The 12,460-nt window shown below is 32.1% G+C and overlaps 1 protein-coding gene across 1 annotated transcript in view; it reads right to left on the bottom strand.

Moving 5' to 3' along the window:
• LOC143067604 (uncharacterized) overlaps positions 1-12,460 on the bottom strand; it is a 126,812-nt gene that overhangs the window by 63,430 nt on the left and 50,922 nt on the right. The window lies entirely within an intron of this gene.

The following is a 12,460-nucleotide window of genomic DNA, read 5'->3' as shown; positions in this document are numbered from 1 at the left end:
TTGAAGGTAGATTTTGTAGTCTCTATTTATAAGTGGGGGATTAGCCAGCTATAAAACCAGGTTTAACCCACAAGCTTCTATAGACAATGAATGTACCAAGTCAGGGAAATGACAGTTGTTTTTCATTCGGAACATTTTTTTTGTAAGTTTTTATGAACTGCCACATTTTTTAATTTACCCTGGAGTTGGGTATTTTTATTATGTATTTAATATTATTAAAAATTCAGAAGATTTTTTGTTACGGTTATCAGGTCACAAAGGCTAAGACAGTCAGACAAACCAGAACGCTTAGGAATATTTAAAGTACTCAACCCAGCATACGTACAGATCTTTACAACAAAAGTAAGAAATACTAAATTAGTAATGCAAAACGATTGTAAAGTAAGTTTCTCCAACCTTTGTAACTGATATGAACAAACATGAATTGTTATGACCTTGATATAAAATATGGTACAGGAAAAATATTATGTTGTAGTTACTACGAATAAAGTTTGCAATAACAGCATTAGCGGTACCAATTTGTATTCAACAGAAACGCATTTCGACAATCAATGTCTCTTCGTGTTGATGTCATGCTCGAGGCCAAAATATTTAAAATTCCAAAAATGATACACACAATGAAGAGCTAATCAAACAAAAAAGGACCTCAAATATAGTAAAATCAGGACAAATGAATGTTTGATATATTGGTGCATTAATAAATGCTGAGCGTGTTTGGTGGCAAAAATTTCATTCACATTCAGATCGAGGAAATGTAGGGCAACTGTATGTTTCGCTATCGGTTTTAGTCAATACTGGTTACACGTACTGGGAAAGACCGATGAAATGTTCGCTATCGGTTTTAGTCAATACTGGTTACACGTACTGGGAAAGACCGATGAAATGTTTGCTATCGGTTTTAGTCAATACTGGTTACACGTACTGGGAAAGACCGATAAAATGTTTGCTATCGGTTTTAGTCAACACTGGTTACACGTACTGGGAAAGACCGATGAAATGTTCGCTATCGGTTTTAGTCAATACTGGTTACACGTACTGAGAAAGACCGATGAAATGTTCGCTATCGGTTTTAGTCAATACTGGTTACACGTACTGAGAAATACCGATGAAATGTTCGCTATCGGTTTTAGTCAATACTGGTTACACGTACTGGGAAAGACCGATGAAATGTTCGCTATCGGTTTTAGTCAATACTGGTTACACGTACTGAGAAAGACCGATGAAATGTTCGCTATCGGTTTTAGTCAATACTGGTTACACGTACTGAGAAATACCGATGAAATGTTCGCTATCGGTTTTAGTCAATACTGGTTACACGTACTGGGAAAGACCGATAAAATGTTCGCTATCGGTTTTAGTCAATACTGGTTACACGTACTGAGAAAGACCAATGAAATGTTTGCTCTCGGTTTTAGTCAATACTGGTTACACGTACTGAGAAAGACCGATGAAATGTACGCTATTGGTTTTAGTCAATACTGGTTACACGTACTGGGAAAGACCGATGAAATGTTCGCTATCGGTTTTAGTCAATACTGGTTACACGTACTGAGAAATACCGATGAAATGTTTGCTATCGGTTTTAGTCAATACTGGTTACACTTACTGGGAAAGACCGATGAAATTTTCGCTATCGGTTTTAGTCAATACTGGTTACACGTACAGAGAAATACCGATGAAATGTTTGCTATCGGTTTTAGTCAATATTGGTTACACGTACTGAGAAAGTCCGATGACATGTTGCTATCGGTTTTAGTCAATACTGGTTACACGTACTGAGAAATACCGATGAAATGTTCGCTATCGGTTTTAAGGACGACATCAAAGATCGATGTAGGATAAAAAAAAAAAAAAACTTAAATCAAATAGTTTGGGCGTGGGGGGTTGAAATTCTGCAAGTTTTGTATATCTAAAATCGATTTTTACATATATCCCTATTGGTAAATCAATTTTTCCCAAATTAAGTTAAGAGGGGGGGGGGGCAGTGAAAAAACTATGTAAATTAAGTTTTTTATCCTACATTGGACTTTTGATGTCGTCCCTTAGTCAATACTGGTTACAGGTACTGAGAAAGTCCGATGAAATGTTCGCTATCGGTTTTAGTCAATACTGGTTACACGTACTGAGAAAGTCCGATGACACGTTCGCTATCGGTTTTAGTCAATACTGGTTACACGTACTGGGAAAGACCGATGAAATGTTCGCTATCGGTTTTAGTCAATACTGGTTACGCGTACTGGGAAAAACCGATGAAATGTTTGCTATCGGTTTTAGTCAATACTGGTTACACGTACTGAGAGTGTCCGATGACATGTTCGCTATCGGTTTTAGTCAATACTGGTTAAACGTACTGAGAAAGTCCGATGACACAACCAGTGTGTAAAGGGAGATAAGTGAATTAATAGAACAATATTTAAAAAGAAATAAACATTATATTAGCAATGCAATAAATCATTACATTAGAGCCAATTACGATTGACCCACTATTCCCAAGGAAATAGATTAAGGGAAACAAATATATAGGATTGCAATAAATAAAAGATTTGCCGTACGTATTCATTTATCAATGACTAATCCATAAGCTTTTTTTTCAGTCTTACTTAAAGCAAAAGTACATCATCGCAATACATGGTAAATCACGGTAGAATCTTTTTAAGACTGGTTCCATATGTTTGTGTAAAGTGAATTTACAGACACAGTTTTGGATTTAAAAAAACATTAACTTTATTCGCCAATAATTCAAAATAATTGTTAATGATTTTTTTTTTTTTTTTAAATAACGAAAACCCCTAAAAATGTTCACTATACTTATAACTGATGCCGGGGCCGTGGATATTTTTTATTGCAAATTAGGACAATAGATATTTTCAATAATAGAAACAGCTGTTGGACGAACGAATACTGCTGCCCTTCAACAACAAAAATCCGAAACAACACACCAACGTATCTAATAGCATTGTTAATATGACAGTATTTTTGAGAAAACAGTAAATATTTAAAATGTCAGATGACCATTAGAAGAAAGAACAATTTCAATCAAATTAGTTAATATAATGTATATTGTCCTGGTTTGTTAAAGAATGTACAAACTATCCTATATAAAACTAAGCAGATCACGTATGAATTGACCACGGACTAAATAACTTAAAGCAAACACACAAGAAACAATTCAAAAATATAAATATCATACTGCTAGTTTACTTGAATGACAAAAAAAACCCTGAGATAATTTGGAACTGTACCATTATTTTCGGATATTGAACCAGGTTGAGATGCAGTTATGTTGAAAGAATGCTGACATGTACATTTCTTATTTTTGTTTTCAATTGTCTTAATTCGCTTTAATAACTGTTTCTGTTGGTTTTATTTACATATTTTTCACCTTTGATTTGCTTTTGTTTTGATATGTGTATTTTCAAATTCAATATTATAATGCAATATGATGTTCTCGACTTAGCATTCATCATCGGACCAAAATTCCCTAAAATCATGTGACCACCAGTATTGGAATGGGTGGTATTTATATCCTATAATTAACGCTTGTCCTATTTTCTGTCTATTTCTAATTTATCTAACGATTTTTAAAATAGTTATATATTAAACCTGTAAGCTGTATTGCTTTTGGAATAAGAATATAAAGTATCATAGTATAAGTGACCTTGTACAACAATCCGTGGTACCTAATGATCAGATTTTTATTTCTTATTTTTAAGTACTAACTATTACTTTTGATTGCCTATTATGAATATTGATTTTTCTATCTATAAAAATATTATTTAGATTAACAACTTCCAATCACGAATTGCAAAATGAAAATTTGAAATTGAAGACAATAAATTTTAAGTCCTCACGAATTCGGATATCAAAACTGTCGTCAAAAGCAAATCAATCATCTTTTTCAGTACAATATAAAGATTTGAAACAAAATTCTAAAATATTGTTTAAAATTTAATTACAGAAAGATGATATTTTTATAAAAGTAAGTACTTTTTTGTTGTAAATAAGCCAGCTGTCGACTAGGTAATCATTTGTAATGCTAACTAATGACGAGAACATGTGGTACTGAGATGTTTTACAGATTCTATTTCGTTACTTAATTTCTGCATTGATTCTTTAATCATTTAACAATCTATAATAGTGACAGAAAAACAAAAGTTTGTCGTCGCTTCAGGAAAATCGTCCAAAAGAAAATAAAGATTTCTCCCTACGGGATACTACAGTTGTTTCTGTGAAATTATATCATTCGTTACCCAAAGGCATTCGGAATTTTTCGATAATTGTCCTGTCAAAAACAGGCGTGAGATATGGCGGCAGCTTTGGCACTTAAGGCGCTAGCATTAATGATCATATTTATTCAAATTTATTTTCGTAAAAAGAAGAATTGGTATTTGTCGAAGACAAAATTGGAAGAAATCGTTTTCTGTTTATTGCCGTTCTGGAACGTAAAAACGACAGACGATGATAAACAAAAGATATATATTCCAATTAATGCAGATTACATTAGATTTTGCAAACATCTTGAGATGCAAAAAGAAGTTTTGTTTTGAAGTCTTAATGAAGACTGATTTAAATGTTTGATATTGATTCTCCAAGTTTGTTTTTTTTTTTGTAAATTAAGGTTGAAATGACAATAGGGGAAGATGCGTCGCATCTAAATTGTTAAACCTATGGTTAAGCATAATGAAATTAAAACAATCTCCACTGATATAAAGTGTAATCAAACAGATATACCATATATCCAGGAGGAATATAGGATAAAAAAATAGCAGTCTTAGTATTTAATATATATATTTATGTCTAACGTGACCAGTGTTATAAATGTATATCAAATCTGAGAATACCAAATACAGAAAACAAAAAATCAATATTTCCTTATATTAAAAATTATTTCGGATGATAAATATCGTGCATCAGTACACTTTATAACACTCTCTTCTTCCGCGGGCTTTTGTAAGTGTTGTGTCTCTGACATACAAGCAAATATGTCATAACCCGACTTTACCCCCTCCCCCATTCCATTTTCACTACTAAACCATATTTGTAATGTTTCTTGCAAGACTACAAATACGCAGCATTTTCAACAGTGTGTTGGTGAATTTGATCACCGTTGAAAAAAAACTTATGAACGGCATCGCAGTGCCATACCTTCTTCTCAGTCGACATTCGATATTCCCTTTGCCACATTATGGCAGATCTCAATCAACCTAGTATTACCATCATTGACCATAATACTGCTTGGTCTAGGTGAGAATCAGTAGGCAAAGATTCTGGCAAACGTTGGCACCATATAAGATCAATAAAAATGAGTTGTTTAAATTTCACAGTGCTTACAACAGCAGTCGGATGTGCTCTATATTAAGAACACAACTTTACGTGTGAACTTCTGAGATTTTAGAATTTTACAAACGTGGTTCGGTTTTTAATGTATTATTTTCAAGATTGTTTTTGTAAAATCAGCATAGATATTGACAATATTCAGTTTACTTCATACTGATGAAGGATAACTATTATCTAAAATATAAAGTTTAGCTTCATTCGTGACATGCTTTATAAGATTTGGTGTTTTGGGTATGTTGCTGTGATTAATAATTGTCTTTCACTTATGTCTGACCCATCAAAGCACCGTTATAGAAGTAATAAAATTGTATTAAACAAGTTGACAAAATGTCGATATCTGAAACAATATAAAAATCAGTAAGTCTAAAAGTTCATTTCTGTGTTTCTGTCATTCAAACATAAGAGCTTATAGTGTCTGATAGACAGATTGTTTAATGATATCTAAGTTATCAGATAAAATAAGTACTTTATAAATTCAAAATGACATTGAAAAATTATAAATAATTTTATTTCATTAAAAAAAACTGATTCTTAGATCTAGGGATATAATGTCAAGTATAAAATACGACTAATCTAATTTGTTAAACAATGCATGCATTTAATTTAATATGATCCTTTATTTAGATGGACAATGTTAACAGTTTGAACATGTCAAATCAAACTAGTAAACTCAATAAATATTTACTGTCAAATACATGAAATATATAAAAACACTCTGTTATTATATATGCGTTGTCTGGGTTTTTCAGATATTTTCTACTGCAAATTTATTTCAAGTAATCTAGAAAGGTCGCTTATTTAATCGATTATTAAACAGTTGGTGTTATTATGAAAACAAAGATAAACATACAAATTTCACCGTGTTTGTATGCTTTATCTGTATTTATCTATCTATATAAATCTCCAGCAGGAACACGGTCAATGGTTTGGAAAGCATCTATATGTATACAAATAAAAAAAGCAATAAATGTATTTTAACATAATCATAAAAATCGTATAAAGTTTTTTTTTTTTTTTTTTTTGTTGCTTTGTAACAATTGAACAAAATTTATCTTTCGCCAATAGATGATAGCCAGCATTGACGACTGGCTGGATAAAACACATGTGATATTGACCACGTGTTCGTTCACTCAGGTTGAACAACAGTGGCATCAACCACGTGGGTTTACCCGGTTTCAACATTAGTGACGATGTGATAGTACCAATGATATTGACAATGTGATACCCAAAGTATCCTCGGATACAAACACACAAAGTCCACTTTCTGACATGTTGAACTTGAAGGTTAATTTAATAACACTTTAACTTATTTTTCAACTGAGAAGCACTTATACTCATTTGCAAAGTTTATTTTAAATCACAGTAATGCAAAGCTCTACAATAAACTCATCATAGATACCAGGACTAAAGTTGGTTTCTTCGTTTTATAGTACTGCTTAGCACTGCTGCAAAAGTTGGTCTATTACTTTGATATAAATTATCTAAATCCTATATTCCTGTAAGTTCAAATCATGTGCAAAATGATTGCTTATAAATAAATGTATGAATTTTACAGATCGGTGCTAGTCATAGCTAAAAAATTTAAAAAAAAACCAGTACTTTTTCAATACACGAATTTAGAATTTCGTGCCTTTGCAATTGAAGGAGTAACAAAATATATAGCTGTAGATGCTATTTTAACTGATATTTCACCAAAAATAGTGACCAGTGTAATGACCTGTAAAAAATCGAATCTTCATTAGAATTTAAGAATATAAATATCTTCTCAGCAACTCTCAAATGCAATTAACGTAAATCGTTTCCTGTATATTGTCTCCTGCAGTTTTCAATTGTGTTCTCCATAATTTCAACTTGCTGGTAATCGATGAATTCGCAATCCGGTCCGTATCGAATTAAAGGTGTACTTGAATAATAAAGGTGATATAGATTTTTTTCACTGATGTTATTAAGCTTTTTTAAATATCCGACCTAATTGTAAGAAAAATCTCACGGATTTTTTTTGGGGTAAAGCAGCTAATTCCGAAACCATTGTATGAATGATTCTTGTTGATAAATTATTCAACAGTTATTTGTATGTGTAATTTACGCTAAAGTGGCATAAAGATTTTTTTATCACTTAGTATTAAGAACAAATTATAAAATGATATGAACATGATTTTGTTTACCTCTAGTAAAATTATGAATTGGTGCCCCTACAGAGAGCTTGTCCTATTTGATTATTGATATATTTGATGAATTATGTTTTAATGGTGCTGATCTTATGTCAATTTCCTATATATTTTGGCCCCTGATGGATAGTTTTCCAATTGGCAATCATAACGCTTCTCCTTATTGTTATATTTGAATTTGGGAATACCATAGACATTTAATAATCTTTTTAAAATCTATATTTTTTACTTACAAACCAACCTTGATGGACTATTAGAGTGATGATTTATGAAAAATGAAATTATTCGTGTTTTCCATTACAGTTTTTACTTCGAATATCTGCATAGTAACTAACCAGCTGCACAGCCTATGTTGTTTATTTATCATTTGATACAATATGCCACATCATCTTTTTTATCATTGTGGCGAGTCATTTTAAGGAGGTAAATGACCAAACATTCTTCAATAAATTTATAAGAGCCATTAAAATTTCGTTGATTGGTTCAGCTCATCAGTTGATAATATAACCTCTAAATACATCAACTAAAATCTTGCAGAGAATTAAAACCCGTCGAGACTTAAAATTTAAGCATGAGTTTCAAATTTTGAACTTTCGCTTTGAAAAAGCAACGTTCAAGTAAAATTTATAAATCCTGGTTGATTAGTCATTCCAGGGCTTGATATCACGATAAACTTGATCATGAATTTTGAAAAAAAGGTCAACATTACACCATTATTCTTCAAGTCAAGTTAAAGTTGCTTATTTTGTTTCTTCCCTTAATATCTTATTCTTTTATCATATGGTAGCCTTTTGCCTGGATTTGAAATGTGCTCCAACATATGACTTTGTTTATACAGGCGTAGAAAGCCTGTGATGTTTTAGCACATGACATCACTCCATTCAGAGCTAATACCAAAACGGAATATGTCCATTCCCTTGCTTGTCTGTATTATACTGGGGCAAACGACATTTTGGTCTTACTTATTTTAGCTTGACGAAATATCTGTGAGTGTGTGTTTAATAATTACGTTAGTATGGCTTTATACAGTAAATATTACGGCAATATTCAGCCGGAGAATATAGTTTAGAAAGTAAGAAGTTCTTATTTCTCAAAGGTAGACGTTCTAAATGAATGTACATAAATCAATTGACTTGTTAATCCTCATAAAAACATGTTATGTAAAAAGAAAATAACTTTCTTTAATTTTCTCCATGCTCATCTATAATCAAGTGAATTATTTTGTTTCAAAATAGCACTTATTAAACAATCAACAATCAGTCCTTAAGATTTTAACACAATGTTGACTGCTATATTGTTGACATTTTTACCTATTATGTCTGTTTGGTTTGTTAACGCATCGCTGTCAATATAATGGAAGTTGATGCGACTGTCATACAAGTGAGAGGTTTACCTAGCTATAAAACCAGGTTCAATCTACCATTTTTTACATAAGAAAATGAACGTATACCAAGTCAGGAATTTGGCAGTTGTTATCCGTTCGTTTGATATGTTTGAGCTTTTGATTTTGCCATTTGATAAGGGACTTTCTGTTTTGAATTTCCTCGGAGTTCAGTATTTTTGTGATTTAACTCTTTATGAAAATAAAGAGGTTTGCCGTATTTTCCTTTTTTTCGCCAACCAAAGAACGTCTACAGGTTAAAAGAGATAATAAAAGAAAGAAAATCAACTTATGAATACTTCATTCAAATATCTTCTTTAGATTAAATTGTGTGAATCTCTAATAAACACATGTTTTCTTCTCTCTTGGTACATAACATAAATACCCTTTGGCTGTCGGTCTGATTATCAAATTGTTTTCCCAGATTAAAGCTTCAGTTTGGTCGTTATATTTTAAGTGCTAAGAGATTCGTAACTTGTCTTTATAATGAGATATGGCCGCAAACTATAAAGACAGTAAATCGATTGTATTGATCGAATGACCATCATATCCAATCATCCAATAGCCATCGTACGGTTGCTTTGATAACTGGCTTTGACGCATATTTCAAGCTCCATATGTGTCCTCTAATTGACAGCAATAATTGTCTTGTTACTTTAATTACAATTAATGGTCAATTTATGTCGATACATTATTATGTTCTTCGATAAGAAAATATACTGGAAACATTAGAATATTGGCGTTAAACTATGATTTCATATTTAATGGCGGAGAATAAATGTTGCAATTTGATATTCCATCTCAATTACAATATTGCCGGATATGGAAGTTAACGTATTCTTTTATCCCTAAAATCCTCAAAAATAATTATTTAAATATGCAAGGTATGAAAGGTATTCCAAATCCATATTCTAGAAAAAATTATGTTGGACCAACAACCAAAGTTTGAAAGCGTGTTGGAACTGTATCTTCAAAAAAGTTCTTTTTGTTATTTTACTTTATCCTGGTATTCTATTTTAAGTTACTATGTGATAACGGTTGATTCGGCAATTATAGTTTGTAATAATGTGTTTTATCCAGCTTTATAAATCAATTATTCACACTTTAGGCTTTACAACATTTTCATGCTTTATTTATTATCAGTTTATTGTAAAACGTGGCCAAACGACTCAATCATCACACTGAATTTAAAATGTTTTATAGTTTGAATTTTTCGAAAAACTAAGGATTTTCTTATCCCAGGCATAGATTACCTTAGGCGTATTTGGCACAACTTTTTGGAATTTTGGATCCTCAATGCTTTTCAACTTTGTACTTGTTTGGCTCTATAAATATTTTGATATGAGCGTCACTGATGAGTCTTATGTGGACGAAACGCACGTCTGGCGTACTAAATTATAATCCTGGTACCTTTGATAACTATTTACACCACTGGGTCGATGCCTATGCTGGTGGACGTTTCGTCCCCGAGGGTATCACCAGTCCAGTAGTCAACACTTCGGTGTTGACATGAATATCAATAATGTGGTCATTTTTATAAATTTCTCTTTTACAAAAGTTTGAATTTTTCGAAAAACTAAGGATTTTCTTATCCCAGGCATAGATTACCTTAGCCGTATTTGGCACAACTTTTTGGAATTTTGGATCCTCAATGCTCTTCAACTTTTTACTTGTTTGGCTTTATAAATATTTTGATTTGAGCGTCACTGATGAGTCTCATGTAGACGAAACGCGCGTGTGGTGTACTAAATTATAATCCTGGTACCTTTGATAACTATTTACACCACTGGGTCGATGCCACTGCTGGTGGACGTTTCGTCCCCGAGGGTATCACCAGCCCAGTAGTCAACACTTCGGTGCTGACATGAATATCAATAATGTGGTCATTTTTATGAATTTCTCGTTTACAAAAGTTTGAATTTTTCGAAAAACTAAGGATTTTCTATCCCAGGCAAAGATTACCTTAGCCGTATTTGGCACAACTTTTTGGAATTTTGGATCCTCAATGCACTTCAACTTTGTACTTGTTTGGCTTTATAAATATTTTGATATGAGCGTCACTGATGAGTCTTATGTAGACGAAACGAGCGTCTGGCGTACTAAATTATAATCCTGGTACCTTTGATAACTATTATTACTTGAGGCATGGTAGATGTATTGCTCCAACGTAGAACGACGAAAGCACATAGTATGCTATTTTTTCTATAAAAAAACGCGGGGAAAATATCAAGGGGACATTCAAAACTCATAATTTGACATAAACTGGCATCTCTATTTGAAAATAATGAAAGAACTCCAAAGAAGACATAAAGATAAGTAAGTACACAAAACACTATACATAGAAAACTAAAGAGTGAGCAACACGAACCTAACCATACACTGGGGGTGATTTCAGGTACTCTGGAAGAGTAATCAGATCCTGATACACCAGTCGGCGATGAGTCTCAATTTAGAGGTGTCATAATCAAGAAAAAGAAGACGGGATTGTGGTTACGACATGAGCTTATTTGAGGATTTGGTTTCGTGGTCCCATTGTCGCCCAGAAAGTCTCCAAAAAAGGTCGTTAAACGTCTGAACAATCTCCTTCTATATTATCTTGACTGCATATACAATTACTAGTTCCAAACTTATATACATACTCATATCGGGTTTGTCATAAGACTTACTTTTAATAATGTGTATCAATGAACTTTTCTATGACGTATTATTCAGTGGAGTAGACAGGAGATTTCATTTTACCTACTTTTAAATAAATTTGGTGTATTTACTGTCTTCTGATTGGTTAAAATTATTAGTTTTATTTTCAATGTTGTCAATTTTTATGGCGACACGCCCACTACGCTGACGTTGTGTATTCATACGCCAACATGTGTGTGCGTTGTTATTGTTAATATACACAATATAAAAAGTTCTTTGAGCTTTATTTTTGATAGAAATTTATTTATAATGAATGGCAATAATTTATTTTGAATTTATTGAACCATAAAATTAATTTTTGACTCTTCACATTTTACATAATCCGCTTCGCGAATTATTCTATGTGAAGAGTCAAAAATTAATTTTATGGTTCAATAAATTAAAAATAAATAATAGCCATTCATTAAGTATATTTAATAATATCATCTAAGATTGACAGTATCGGGCATTTGTAGTAAATAAAATATGTGTTACATGCAGAATTCCTGCAATCCACGAATTGGTCAAGACCAACATATCTAAAGCATTACAAAGACAGTCACGAGCACAATTTGTACCTAAATGATATACTACAAATAAAAATGAAAAATGGAGGGAATGCTCTTAATTTGGAAAAATACAAACGGTCACCCGACATAACTACTGTTTAATTGTCTTCAATGTTTACATGTCTAAAATTCCGGTACGACTATATTCTTTTGTTATTTTTCATTGTTTAATAGCAATTGAATCTAAATGCAGCCTAAAAAAAGTCTATTAATGATAAATTGTATATCTGCATAAAAACTAGCCACGTGGAAGTAAGAAAATTCTACAGTCTAGTGATTACGGATGTTTATAGAAGAAACTTTTAGAAAATCAAAAGTATCAGAACGAC

The sequence above is a fragment of the Mytilus galloprovincialis genome, chromosome 3, assembly GCF_965363235.1.
Source record: "Mytilus galloprovincialis chromosome 3, xbMytGall1.hap1.1, whole genome shotgun sequence".
Lineage (NCBI taxonomy): Eukaryota > Metazoa > Mollusca > Bivalvia > Mytilida > Mytilidae > Mytilus > Mytilus galloprovincialis.
This window is presented reverse-complemented; position numbering and strand designations above follow the sequence as displayed.